This window comes from Alosa alosa, chromosome 15 (assembly GCF_017589495.1).
Source record: "Alosa alosa isolate M-15738 ecotype Scorff River chromosome 15, AALO_Geno_1.1, whole genome shotgun sequence".
Classification (NCBI taxonomy): Eukaryota; Metazoa; Chordata; class Actinopteri; order Clupeiformes; family Clupeidae; genus Alosa; species Alosa alosa.
Window position 1 is genome coordinate 2,772,425 of NC_063203.1, and position 12,158 is coordinate 2,784,582.

Sequence of the window (12,158 nt, forward strand, 5' to 3'; positions counted from 1 at the left end):
GAAAAAAAGGTGCTGGTACTCATCATTCCCATGTATAGCACGGTGTATTTTTTAGGGTGTATTTTTTATTGAGACATTAAATAGGCAATTATATTCTTAATTGTACAGTGAATAAAAGATACTAAGAGATGTTGGTGATGAATCACAGTGTGCTTACTGCTGAGGCCTATTTAAAGACCTGCAAACTGAGAAGGGCTGAAAAAGGTTAAATATTTGCAAAGTAAACCCCTGTAGGGGGATCTGGGAGCATTCCCCAGAAGAAAAATGTGGGATTTTAACGTGTAAATAAAGCATTCTGGTGTACTCCAAGAAGAAAATAAAGGGAACAAAATGCCCAAACCAGTGGTTGAAAACATTAAATTGCTATTTTCAATTCATAAGACAATTTTGTATGTGAAATTAAACTATATTTCACTGTATTATCAATATCTGTAGTTTCATTGCTTCTAGGCATAATTCTAAATGCAAATGGCTTGCCATATCTGATGTTTAGCCATTAAACATTAAAACGGCTTGTCATGGATGCACACATTGCCAGGTCATGGAGCAACAGCAATCAAACATTCCTCTGCTTTCAAGTTTATCCGGTGTGTTCCCAAATGCTTCATTAAATGTGTTCCCCCTTAACAAGCAATAGTTTTTAAACATGTTACTTATGCTGGTGTTGAAGTGTTTTGATTAAAAGTTCTAGGCTGGTAGACATTTTAAGATGCACATAAGAGCATTACCTCCAGTCAGAGCAGCTCAATTAAGGATAACGTGCAGTGATGATTCTGTTACCTCGTGACGATAGAAAGCTGCACAAGTAGAGTACAGTTTGGGGTAATAGGTGAGTGTCACATAGCGCCACACTCCTGGGAAATGCAGTTTACTTAATTAGCCCCAGAGGGCACGCGGAGCCTGATTTGGAAATGACAGAAAAGAGTACCGGCTACTTAGGAGAACTGCCAGTACGCAAGAAAAAGCGCAGGAACGAACACTTAAGAGTAAAATGTAGAAGTGGTGGTAGTGTGTACTGGTGAGTATCGGCCCACTTCGAGCACTGCCTCCAGCCAATAAGAGTGGGTGTATTCCCACACCATTTAGTCCATGTCCCGATTACATCACATAGGAAGGCTTTTAAAGTCAATAAGACATGCTTTAACATGTTGTGTTCCTCTTGTGTTGTTATCTAGTTGTCATGGGGAGGTTTGCATGCCTCCAGGACTCTGAGGGCTATACCAGTGGGGTTTATACCCACAATACGTCCAACCAAGATGGGCAGGTTTCAGAGTATAGAGGCCAGATGAAAAGCAACACCTGCCCTTCAATGTTGGGGGTTGCGTGTGGGGCAAACACCAATATATCAGGCGAAGCTCACTCACAGGGATTGCAGTCGTCTTAGGGAAAATAATCAGAGAAAACCAGTCCTCTAGAGAGGAGGCTTGGCATTGGGCCCATGAGTCATCACTGTAAAAAGAAACCAGAAACAGAATGAGTGAAGGACATCAAAAGCATGGATGGCCAAAGTCAAAGACAACATTGTTACACACGGTAGAGAAAGAAATAGTGGATGACTGACAATCAAGGACACTGCAGCCAACAGAACTGACAAGAGGAGCCCCAGGCAGGAGGATAGATAGGTAGAAAAGTTCATTTTTGATGACAAGGCTAATGCAATGCAAAGCAAACAGTTTTTTCTCTTTTTCAAACTACAACACCAAATCAGAAAAAGTCGGGACATTGTGTAAAATGAAAAAAGAACAGAATGTGATCATTTGCATATGTTGTAAATCCATATTTAGCTGCAAAAAGGACATAGATACATGTTAAATGTTGAAAATGACTAATTTGGCTATTTTTATGGAAAATATATACTACACATTTCAAAAAAAGTTGGGCCGGGGACAACAAAATGCTGGAAATTTGTGTAATTATAAAGACGGAACAAAATGAGGAATATTTTGCAACTAAGAAGGACAATGCACCATGATTGGGTATTAAAATAATAAAAATAAAGATGTGGAGGTACAGAAATGCCAGGTCTTATGTGGGCCTGACCTCATTTAAGATGGAATGAGGTAAAGTCCTGTGGTTAGACCAATCAAAATTTGTAATTCTTTTGGAAATCATGGACTCCTCTGGGCTAAAGAGGAAAGGGACAATCCAATTATCAAATGTACCCAACTTGTTAAAGTGCTCAGTTTGAAAACTAGCATCTATGATTAGTGCTAAAGCCAATGGCATGGGCATACTGCACATCTGGCAAGGCACAATCAATTCTGAATGATGTACTGTATTGAGCAACATATACTGCCATCCAGACTATATGTTCTTTCAGGGAATACATTGAATATTTCAGGAAAACAATGGAAAAAAAAATAATTCTGCACATAATTAAACAGTATGGCTCTAGAAGAAGAGTCCAGGTACTGAAATGGCCTGTCTGCAATCCATGATTATGAAGACCCCAGACTGTTGAACAGATGAAATCCTATATTGGGCAAGAATGGGTCAACATGTCTTTCTCAAAACTTTACCAACTGGTTCGTTCCTCAACCTCAATTCCTAAACATTTATAGAATGTTATTAAATGAAGAGGTGAAGCAGCACAATGGTAAACATCTGCAGTCTATCGCACCTGCTCTTATACCGGCAGTCACGCATGTGTGTAATACTTCACTCGGTTCTGGAATAGTTCCTTCTTCTTTCAAACAGGCAAGGGTTACACCCAGGGCCGGCGGAAGGCAATCCTGCGGATCCTGCGCCCTGGGCGAAATAGGAATATGTTGCCCCCCATATTCATAGACTGTGTGCCACTTTCGACTGTGTGCTACCTTCGCAGAAGCCCCTGGCTGCAGCGTGCAGATCAGGGCTGGTTTCAACGTTGATACTTTCCAGTGCTACTGGATAGCAAGGGAAAAAAAAAAAAAAATGTTGCGGGACAATTGTACGGAGCCCCTAAGGGGAGCAAAATAAAATCTAAAGTTTAGTTTCATGTGCTCATGTGAAACTTTCATGTGCTCACGTAAAACTTTCGTGTGCGCACATGAAAGTTTCACGTGAGCACATGAAAGTTTCGCATGAGCACATGAAACTAAACTTTAGATTTTTTTTTGCTCATGTCCCCTTAGGGGCTCCGTACTACTCCGTACAATTGCGATTGCAAATAGGCTTTTCACGTAACATAAACATATTATTATGACCGCCGCGCAGCGAGGTTTAGTCAGATTTTTTTTTCTTTTTCGCATGTCCAAATTTCCGTCAAGGATTCCCGGGACACTGAAAGACCGGGGTAGACGAAACTTGGTGGGCATGTAACCCCATATGGATAGCATGGAACCATCGTTTTTCGTTTTTGATCTGTAGCCCCCCCGCTGGACTGCACCCCCCGAAAGGAGGGTAGGGCAGACACAGTTTTCTGTGAATATCTCGAGAACCGTAAGGTTTAGGAGGACCATTTTTTTTTTGTATGTTGATCTCAAGGGGCCATGTCAACCCATTCCATAACCACTCATTTCATGTATAGCGCCACCTAGTTAAACACAAAAAAGTAAAAATGAGGTGTTGTAATCGCAGGTATCTGTGACCGAACATAGTCAAAACTGCACGAAATTGGAAGTGTAGGATCATTATGACACCCTCTGAATGCACGCCAAGTTTCGTGGAATTCCGTTAATGGAGGGCCACACAATAAATGAATTTATGTGACTATACACCAACTGGCCTGTAGGTGGCCGGAGACAGTTTTCTGTGAATATCTCGAGAACCGTAGGGCCTAGGAGGTCCACCTTTTTGTATGTTGGTCTTAAGGGGCATGTCAACCCATCCCATTACCACTTATTTCATGTATAGCGCCACCTAAAAATTAAAAAGCAAAAATTAGGTGTTTTTTCATCACAATATCTCTGGCTGACATGGTCAAAACTGCACAATGAAATTGAAAGTGTAGGATCATTATGACACCCTCCGAATGCATGCCAAGTTTTGTGAACTTTCGTTCATGGGGGCCTTACAATAAAATAATTTATGTGTACATTTAGTGACCGTTACACCAACAAGGATTCCCCGACACTGAAAGACCGGGTACACGAAACTTGGTGGGCATGTAACCCCATATGGATGGACATTGAAACCAACCTTTTTGTTTTGATCTGTAGCCCCCCGCTGGACTGGACCCACCGAAAGGAGGGTAGGGCAGACACAGTTTTCTGTGAATATCTTGAGAACCGTGGGGCCTAGGATGACCATTTTTTTTGTATGTTGATCTCAAGGGGTCATGTCAACCCATTCCATAACCACTCATTTCATGTATAAGCGCCACCTAGTTAAACACAAAAAGTAAAAATGAGGTGTTGTAATCGCAGGTATCTGTGACCCGAACATAGTCAAAACTGCACGAAATTGGAAGTGTAGGATCATTATGACACCCTCTGAATGCACGCCAAGTTTCGTGGAATTCCGTTAATGGAGGGCCACACAATAAATGAATTTATGTGACTATACACCAACTGGCCTGTAGGTGGCCGGAGACAGTTTTCTGTGAATATCTCGAGAACCGTAGGGCCTAGGAGGTCCACCTTTTTTTTGTATGTTGGTCTTAAGGGGGCATGTCAACCCATCCCATTACCACTTATTTCATGTATAGCGCCACCTAAAATTAAAAAGCAAAAAATTAGGTGTTTTCATCACAATATCTCTGGCTGACATGGTCAAAACTGCACGAAATTGAAAGTGTAGGATCATTATGACACCCTCCGAATGCATGCCAAGTTTTGTGAACTTTCGTTCATGGGGGGCCTTACAATAAAATAATTTATGTGTACATTTAGTGACCGTACACCAACAAGGATTCCCGGGACACTGAAAGACCGGGGTACACGAAACTTGGTGGGCATGTAACCCCACATGGATGGACATTGAAACCAACCTTTTTTGTTTTGATCTGTAGCCCCCCCGCTGTACTGGACCCACCGAAAGGAGGGTAGGGCAGACACAGTTTTCTGTGAATATCTTGAGAACCGTAGGGCCTAGGATGACCAATTTTTTTCCATTATGTTTGCCTCCAGGGGTCATGTTAACCCATTCCATGTGCACACATGTGCATAAACAGATACACACGCACACACATACATTCACAGTTATCAAACGTATGACACATACTCACACAGTAGACATATGTACGCATGCATGCACATGCACAAACACACAAGCACGTACACACACACACATAAACATAAACATGTACATAAACATAAACATGTACACGCACACAATTCAAGAATTTCTCAGAATTATGAACAGGCAAGATGGGGGTGGGGTTGTATAAAATTAATTTTACATGTGAAATCTATGAACTAATCATGTTTTGGTACTTGTTGTCTAGCAGATACCAGTGAGAATTGAGTGTGGATAATGCAATTTAGTGAGACAGTTAGAATCATATAGGCCTTTCAGCGTGATATATTTTTTGTGGAAGAAATGTGCTGGACTGGGCGGCGGTCATATTTTGTACCGTTCTGCGGTACATCTAGTTATTACAGGCTATTATAACGTGACATTAGGAATGCACTTCGAGTGTCGCTTTCTCATATCACCCCGCGATAGGACCATCTTATTGCGTGGAAACAAGCTCATTGCTCCCCTGATTCGGTGACATTACATGGTGAGATTCAGATTTTACATTGTCATCCCTCTGCTACGTTCCACCGCTAGCAACCTGACGATTCAGGCTGAAGATCAGCACCCATTCGCGGGAGAAAAGTTTTTCAACCTGTGCACTTTTCTGTATACTGCAGCACTATGCTTTGAACGTCTCATTCATGACTGTTATTTAACGATATCACTGAAAATGAATTACTTACTGCTCCCGCATTTAAACCGTCTATGTCATTATTTGACAATCAATGTGTTTTCAATGTTGTAGCCTATAGCTCGCCAAGCTCTGCCGCCCCTGGTAGTTTGGCGCCCATGCCTTCCACCGACCCTGGTTATGCCTTTGCTAAAGAAGAGTACACTTAATCCAACTGATGTGAAGAACTACAGACCTGTCTCACTTCTTCCTTTTTTGCCTAAGATTTTGGAGAAAGTGGTCTCTGGATTCTACTGAAACTGCTCTTCTATCTGTCCTCTGCTCAGTCATCAGTATTAATTCTACTAGACTAATCTGCACTCTTTGATACATGACATTCTCCTTTCTACACTACTGGGAATTTCTGGGAAAGCTCTTGACTGGTTTGCATCTTAAAGGACATTCTTTCAGTGTGTCTTGGCAGGGACAGGTATCAAAGTCTCATGAACTCACCACAGGTGTGCCTCAGGGATCAGTATTAGGGCCCCTGCTTTTCTCTATTTACACCACTTCCTAGTAGTGTCATGGATTTGACTATCACTGCTATGCAGACGGTACGCAACTTTACCCATCTTTCCCACCTGAGGACTTCAGTCTGGATGGATCAGCAGCACCTTCAGCTTAATCTCTCAAAAACAGAGCTTTTGGTGTTTCCACAGCTATTCCCCAACAGATTAACATCCACCTTGACTCATTTTCATAGCCTGACGAGCAGTGGCAGTGCTCAGTCCGAGGGGCGGGATAATTGGTTGTCTTTCAAATTCCCTCTGCACACAATAGGACAGCGCTATGAGACCCATGCGTTTTCCCACCAGCGGAGCTAGTTGGCTAGTTCAAACTTTTGCCAACTTAAAAAAAGCTTAATTCATGTCACGCTGTTCGCCAACAGCAACATCCATCTTCTTTGTTTTCAAGTAGCAGGGAATTCAAGCCAAACCGTTTGCAACTCTGCCATCAATCATTATGTTAAGCCCGCCTAACGTCTCTATACATAATTTGATTGGCCTGATAGAAGTTTAATTTTTCCAGCTCACAAGCCAATGGAGAGTTGCTAGACTAGCCCTGTCTGCCGCTAGGGTGCGTCTAGATTTCTAGGCTGTCATCTTCACTGACCCCAACTAGATCAGCACGTAACTTAGGCGTCATAATTGACGACCGACTTAACTTTTCTGAGCATGTAGTCTCAATTGCAAAATCATGTCGCTTATATTTGTCCTTTACAACATTAGGAAGATCAGACCTTATCTGACACAAGATTCCACACAACTTCTCGTACAGGCAATGGTTATCTCCAAACTAGACTATCGTAATTCACTGTTAGCTGGCATGCCTGCTTGTGTAGTAAGATCGTCACAACTGATTCAGAATTCTGCAGCACGCCTGGTCTGCAATAAGCCAAAGACGACACATGTAACTCCTCTCCCAATCACTCTCTGTTGGCAGTGCCGCCGCTACCACCACGCGCATCACGCACTGTGCGTAGGGCACCAAGGGACAGAGGGGGCACCAAAATGTAGCCAATAAATAGCTTTACTGTAAACTGATTTTTAATCTTCTTAGATAATGTTTACAATGGTAATATAAACTAACAGCATGCTACATAACAATTAGAAATGTAATGCCAGAGGAATTACAATAGTGGATGGAAAGCTGCTGGCTTAATGTTGGTGGGGAGATTCCTGGAAAAAAAAAACATTGAATCACTTAATCTTTCAGAGAGAATTGATATTAAACCTCAGTAAACCACTATTAGCCTAATCTGGCAAAATATTGGGAAATTCATGTGCTGCTTTATCTACAGCCAGGATAAATTTGGCTAGGCCTAGGTATGTCTGGTTTGGGCTACACAAGCTTGCATAAATAACCATTGACAACTTGTTATCAGTTAAGCAAGTGCATTTATTCACTCTTCATCTAGAAATTCACGTGTGTTGTGTTTTCATCCATTCAGTGTTGTGCTGCCATCCATTCAGTATAGCATCCATAGCAGTTGCAGTCAGCCTGATCCTCCAGTAGCGGGTGAAGCGGCCGAGTGAAGCGGCACCTAACAGAAATAGAAGGGGGGGGGAAGGAACCGTTGTTAAATAAATGTTAAACTGAACAACAAACTAACAGCTAAGCCTACAATCAAGTCATTTTACGCCACAACCTACCACTCATATAAACGTAGTTCAAAACAAAGGCTAAGTTTCAGCCAGTGACTGTTTGCCATAGGTCATTTCGCTCGTCAGGCCAGCTATCGGAAAGGCGGCTGACAATTTGAGTGTGAAGGCTTAGCACTGCACACAACCGCAAACCTAGAAACGTTACCGAGGTCTAGCTAACGTAATATAACTTACCTACTGCATTCTCGGTAATCGCTTAAGTTATGAACTTACTCGACGTAATACCAATATTACCGAACTAGCTAGAGTTAAACTTAACGTCCTCTCTAGACGTAGCATCTACGAGTATGTTGCTAAGCTGCAAGTTTGAAGCTAACGCCAGCTTGCTTGCTTACTTGATTAGCCGAGTCATTTTAAACAGACTTCACACACTCCATTTGAATTAAAAACACAAATTAATTGTAACTTACATTGGGTGTGGTAGGAAAACGTCCGTTTCATCGTCGTTTGTTGGACGAACCAGACAACAAGAACATAAACTTTCTTCAAGAGGATGGTGGAAAGCGTGAAGTGGCATATAGGAATCAATGACGCAAGGAGAACGCTACTGCGTATGCGCACAAGTTAATTACAGGATGAGTAGTTTTAGGGAGCGCCAGATTGTATGCATTAGAAGTGGAGACAGTTGGATTCACAGGTGACACCTCTGCCAGTGTTCTGATTACCCCGGGAACAACTCTGGGAGCTTAACGAGCGCAGCTGGCTTTAGGCCATTATGACATCACAGCCATTCAAGTCTATGGGGAAAAAATTTGCTTTTTAACATTTTTAATCCCTTATTTCTCAAAAAGTATAAACTTTTTAAAAAATCTGAAATAATAACTCTCTTGCCGAACGGCTTCAGAACGGTTATTTCAACATGTCTGTACGTTAAGCTGTTAGAGTCGCATTCATTCTTGAAAAGGTAAAAAGAAAAGGTTATAAGAAGAAGCCAGGAGATTTCAAGATCATAATGACTCAAGATCAAGTGAGAAGAACATTAGCCCCGCCGTGCAATGAGTTGCCCAGTGCTCTCAGTTCCTTTGATAGTTTTGGGGTCTTTCAAGAGTGGTCTAAAGGCATACTGTATCTGTTCAGCATGCATTTAGTTAATAAAGCCTTTCTCATGAGTTATGGTTTGTATATTATATTATAGTATATTATAGTATTTGTTTATTTTCATTGTTTATTTTCATTAGACTATTGATTGCATTGACATTATTGTTTATTATTGCTATTTCTAATATTCTATTCTATAGTCTTACCAACTTTTAAAAACTGTTCATTGTTAATTTAACTACAACATTTGATATGTAGTCTATGTCCTTTTTTCTGCAGCTAAATGTGGGTTTAAAAGATTTGTAGATGATCACATTCTGTTTTTATTTGCATTTTACAGTCCCAACTTTTTTTCTGATTTGTGGTTGTACCTGACTGCTGATGTTAATTTTGATACCACAGATGAATAGAGACCCAGTCAGACCAATAGTATAAAAAATCAGGAACAGAGTTTTATTTGCAATGATGCACATCGAGGGAGAGACAGCATGACTTTGCCTAAAGATCCATCAGCTGCTCTAACTAGACAAGGAGTTAGGGTTAGTAGAGTTAGTATCCTTCCAGGCTGACGGGAGATGGCGTTGGTCATCCCATCTCACGTGGACTACACTGACTCAGACTCTGATTAGTGGCAACCTGGCAATCCATAGGGGCAGTTGTGGCCTACTGGTTAGGGCTTCGGACTTGTAACCGGAGGGTTGCCGTTTCGAACCCCGACCAGTAGGAACGGCTGAAGTGCCCTTGAGCAAGGCACCTAACCCCTCACTGCTCCCTGAGCGCTGCTGTTGTTGCAGGCAGCTCACTGCGTCGGGATTAGTGTGTGCTTCACCTCACTGTGTGTTCACTGTGTGCTGAGTGTGTTTCACTAATTCACGGATTGGGATAAATGCAGAGACCAAGAGTATATACTTATACAATCCGGAGCAAATAGCTACTGACGCAGCCATGCAGAACAGTGAAACACTGCAGTCATAATATTCTCGCTTATCTCTAAATACAGTCACACACAGATATACACAGGGACAGTACAGATATCATACAGTCATTACATAGAATCTTACTTTTAAAGTCAAAGTGACCCACTAATGAGAAATGCTGAACATTAAACCACATATTGGAATATTGGACATAATGCAGAACATTAAACCACATATTGAAATATTGGACATAATGTTCTGTTCCACTTTCTCTCACTGCCAATCCCAGTTTTATGACATTTCACACTGATTGAGCATTGAAAAACAAAGTAATTGGCTAACCGGGGCAACTTGGGGATCTTGGGGGTAACCGCTGATCTCTAAAAGAATGCTGTATAGGCTACTGAGCAGCTATTGTGTCTAAAGTGACATGTTGTTTGGAGATCAGCAGTTATTCCTGAAGGAACCTTGCTTTATAGAATACCCCTCATGAAAGAACTTTTGTTCAAGACAAATCATGGTGGCTAATGATAATGAGCAAATAGGCACAGAGATCAGCAGCACACACCCACACATAAAATAATTGAATAACATATCCAGATGAGACGTAACTCTATGTCTTTTTGTCTGTGCCAACAGTTCTTGCTGTGATATATTGCTTGGATGTCCTGCTTTGACTTGCTTCCCTGTTTGCGTAGCATTGGCTCTAGGGCTAGCCTGTCACCAGTCCAGATTTCTGTCTCTGCAGTGTGATGAGATGGATGCTTATCAGCCAGTCATGTTTGATCCAGGCAATCAGAGGCATTTACATTCCAAAATGAGAGATGTCATAAATCATAAATCAATCAGTGTGTGAGAGATGCATGCCTAACCAGGCAGGCATAACAATTGAGCAACAGAGATCTTTTTTTCCTTTGTCTTTTTTTGCTGGTCTTTATTTGAAAGTATTTTTCAATATATATGACACATATTGATGTGTACCAGAAATATATATGGTTATGTTTATGTTTAGCAGATGTTTTTATACTAAGGCGACATACAATGACATAAATAAATATTTAAATTTACATTAGAATTAAGAATCATATAACCTAAAAATTAAAAATACCAATATTCATAATAGACTAATAGAAATGTTACAGAATAAGAACATATACAAACTATGACTCTGTAAGAATGAATGAGTTATATTCAGTGGAATAGTCTTATGTTATATTTAACATATTTAAATATGGTTTACATACAAACAATACAGATTATTTGGTAACACTTTACGGTAAGGGTACATGAATAATCATAAATTCACCCATTAATTAATTCATGATTTATGTATTACTTCATTCCTTAATATCTTATTCATCAGGAATTGAGTTCATAGTCGATTGAATCCATAATTTATAACGATGCACCCACCGTACCTAATGCTTTAGTTGATGTGTTGTTCATGCATGAGGTCACGAATGATAGACTATGAACTCATGTCAATTCCCCAATAATTCATGAGATATTAAGGAATGAAGTAATGCCTAATGCATGAATTCATGATAATTCATGTGTCCTTACCGTTAAGTATTACCGATTATTCGTTCAATCAAAAGTAGGTAAGCTAGATAAATAAATAATCAGTAACCACTTCTGGCAACAAAAATAAATAGTGATTTTTCTATCTGGATACGTTCAGCAGCCAAGCCATGCATTTGCTTTGATAGTGTAAATAACTCTTCCCTCTATATAATCAAAATGATATGCCTTTGGCCCAGAGAAAAAAGTAATGCTTCCCTCTGAAAAACAAAACAATGCAACATAATATAGTTAGCATACAGTCAATACACAGTCAAGAAGCCCTTGATACTAAAAGCCCTGCTGTACATATTTAAATATATGAGGATGTAAATAGTGTATTGAGTGTATTTGGATAGACCTACAGTACTGTAAAGTGGGAAAGAGTCTTACCTCTGAATTGAATGGCTGCATCTACTTTATCCCCAATACCTGGCCAACCATGCTGTATTTTTCGGGGAAATCCAGAATCCATTGTACCCCGAGCTTCATCATATCTGTTAAACAAAACAGACATGGAACTTCAGCAGCAGAAGCTTGTAGCCCTCACTAGATGGCAGACTTCAACAGCGGAAGCTTGTAGCCCTCACTAGATGGCAGACTTCAGCAGCAAAGCTTGTAGCCCTCACCAGATGGCAGACTTCAGCA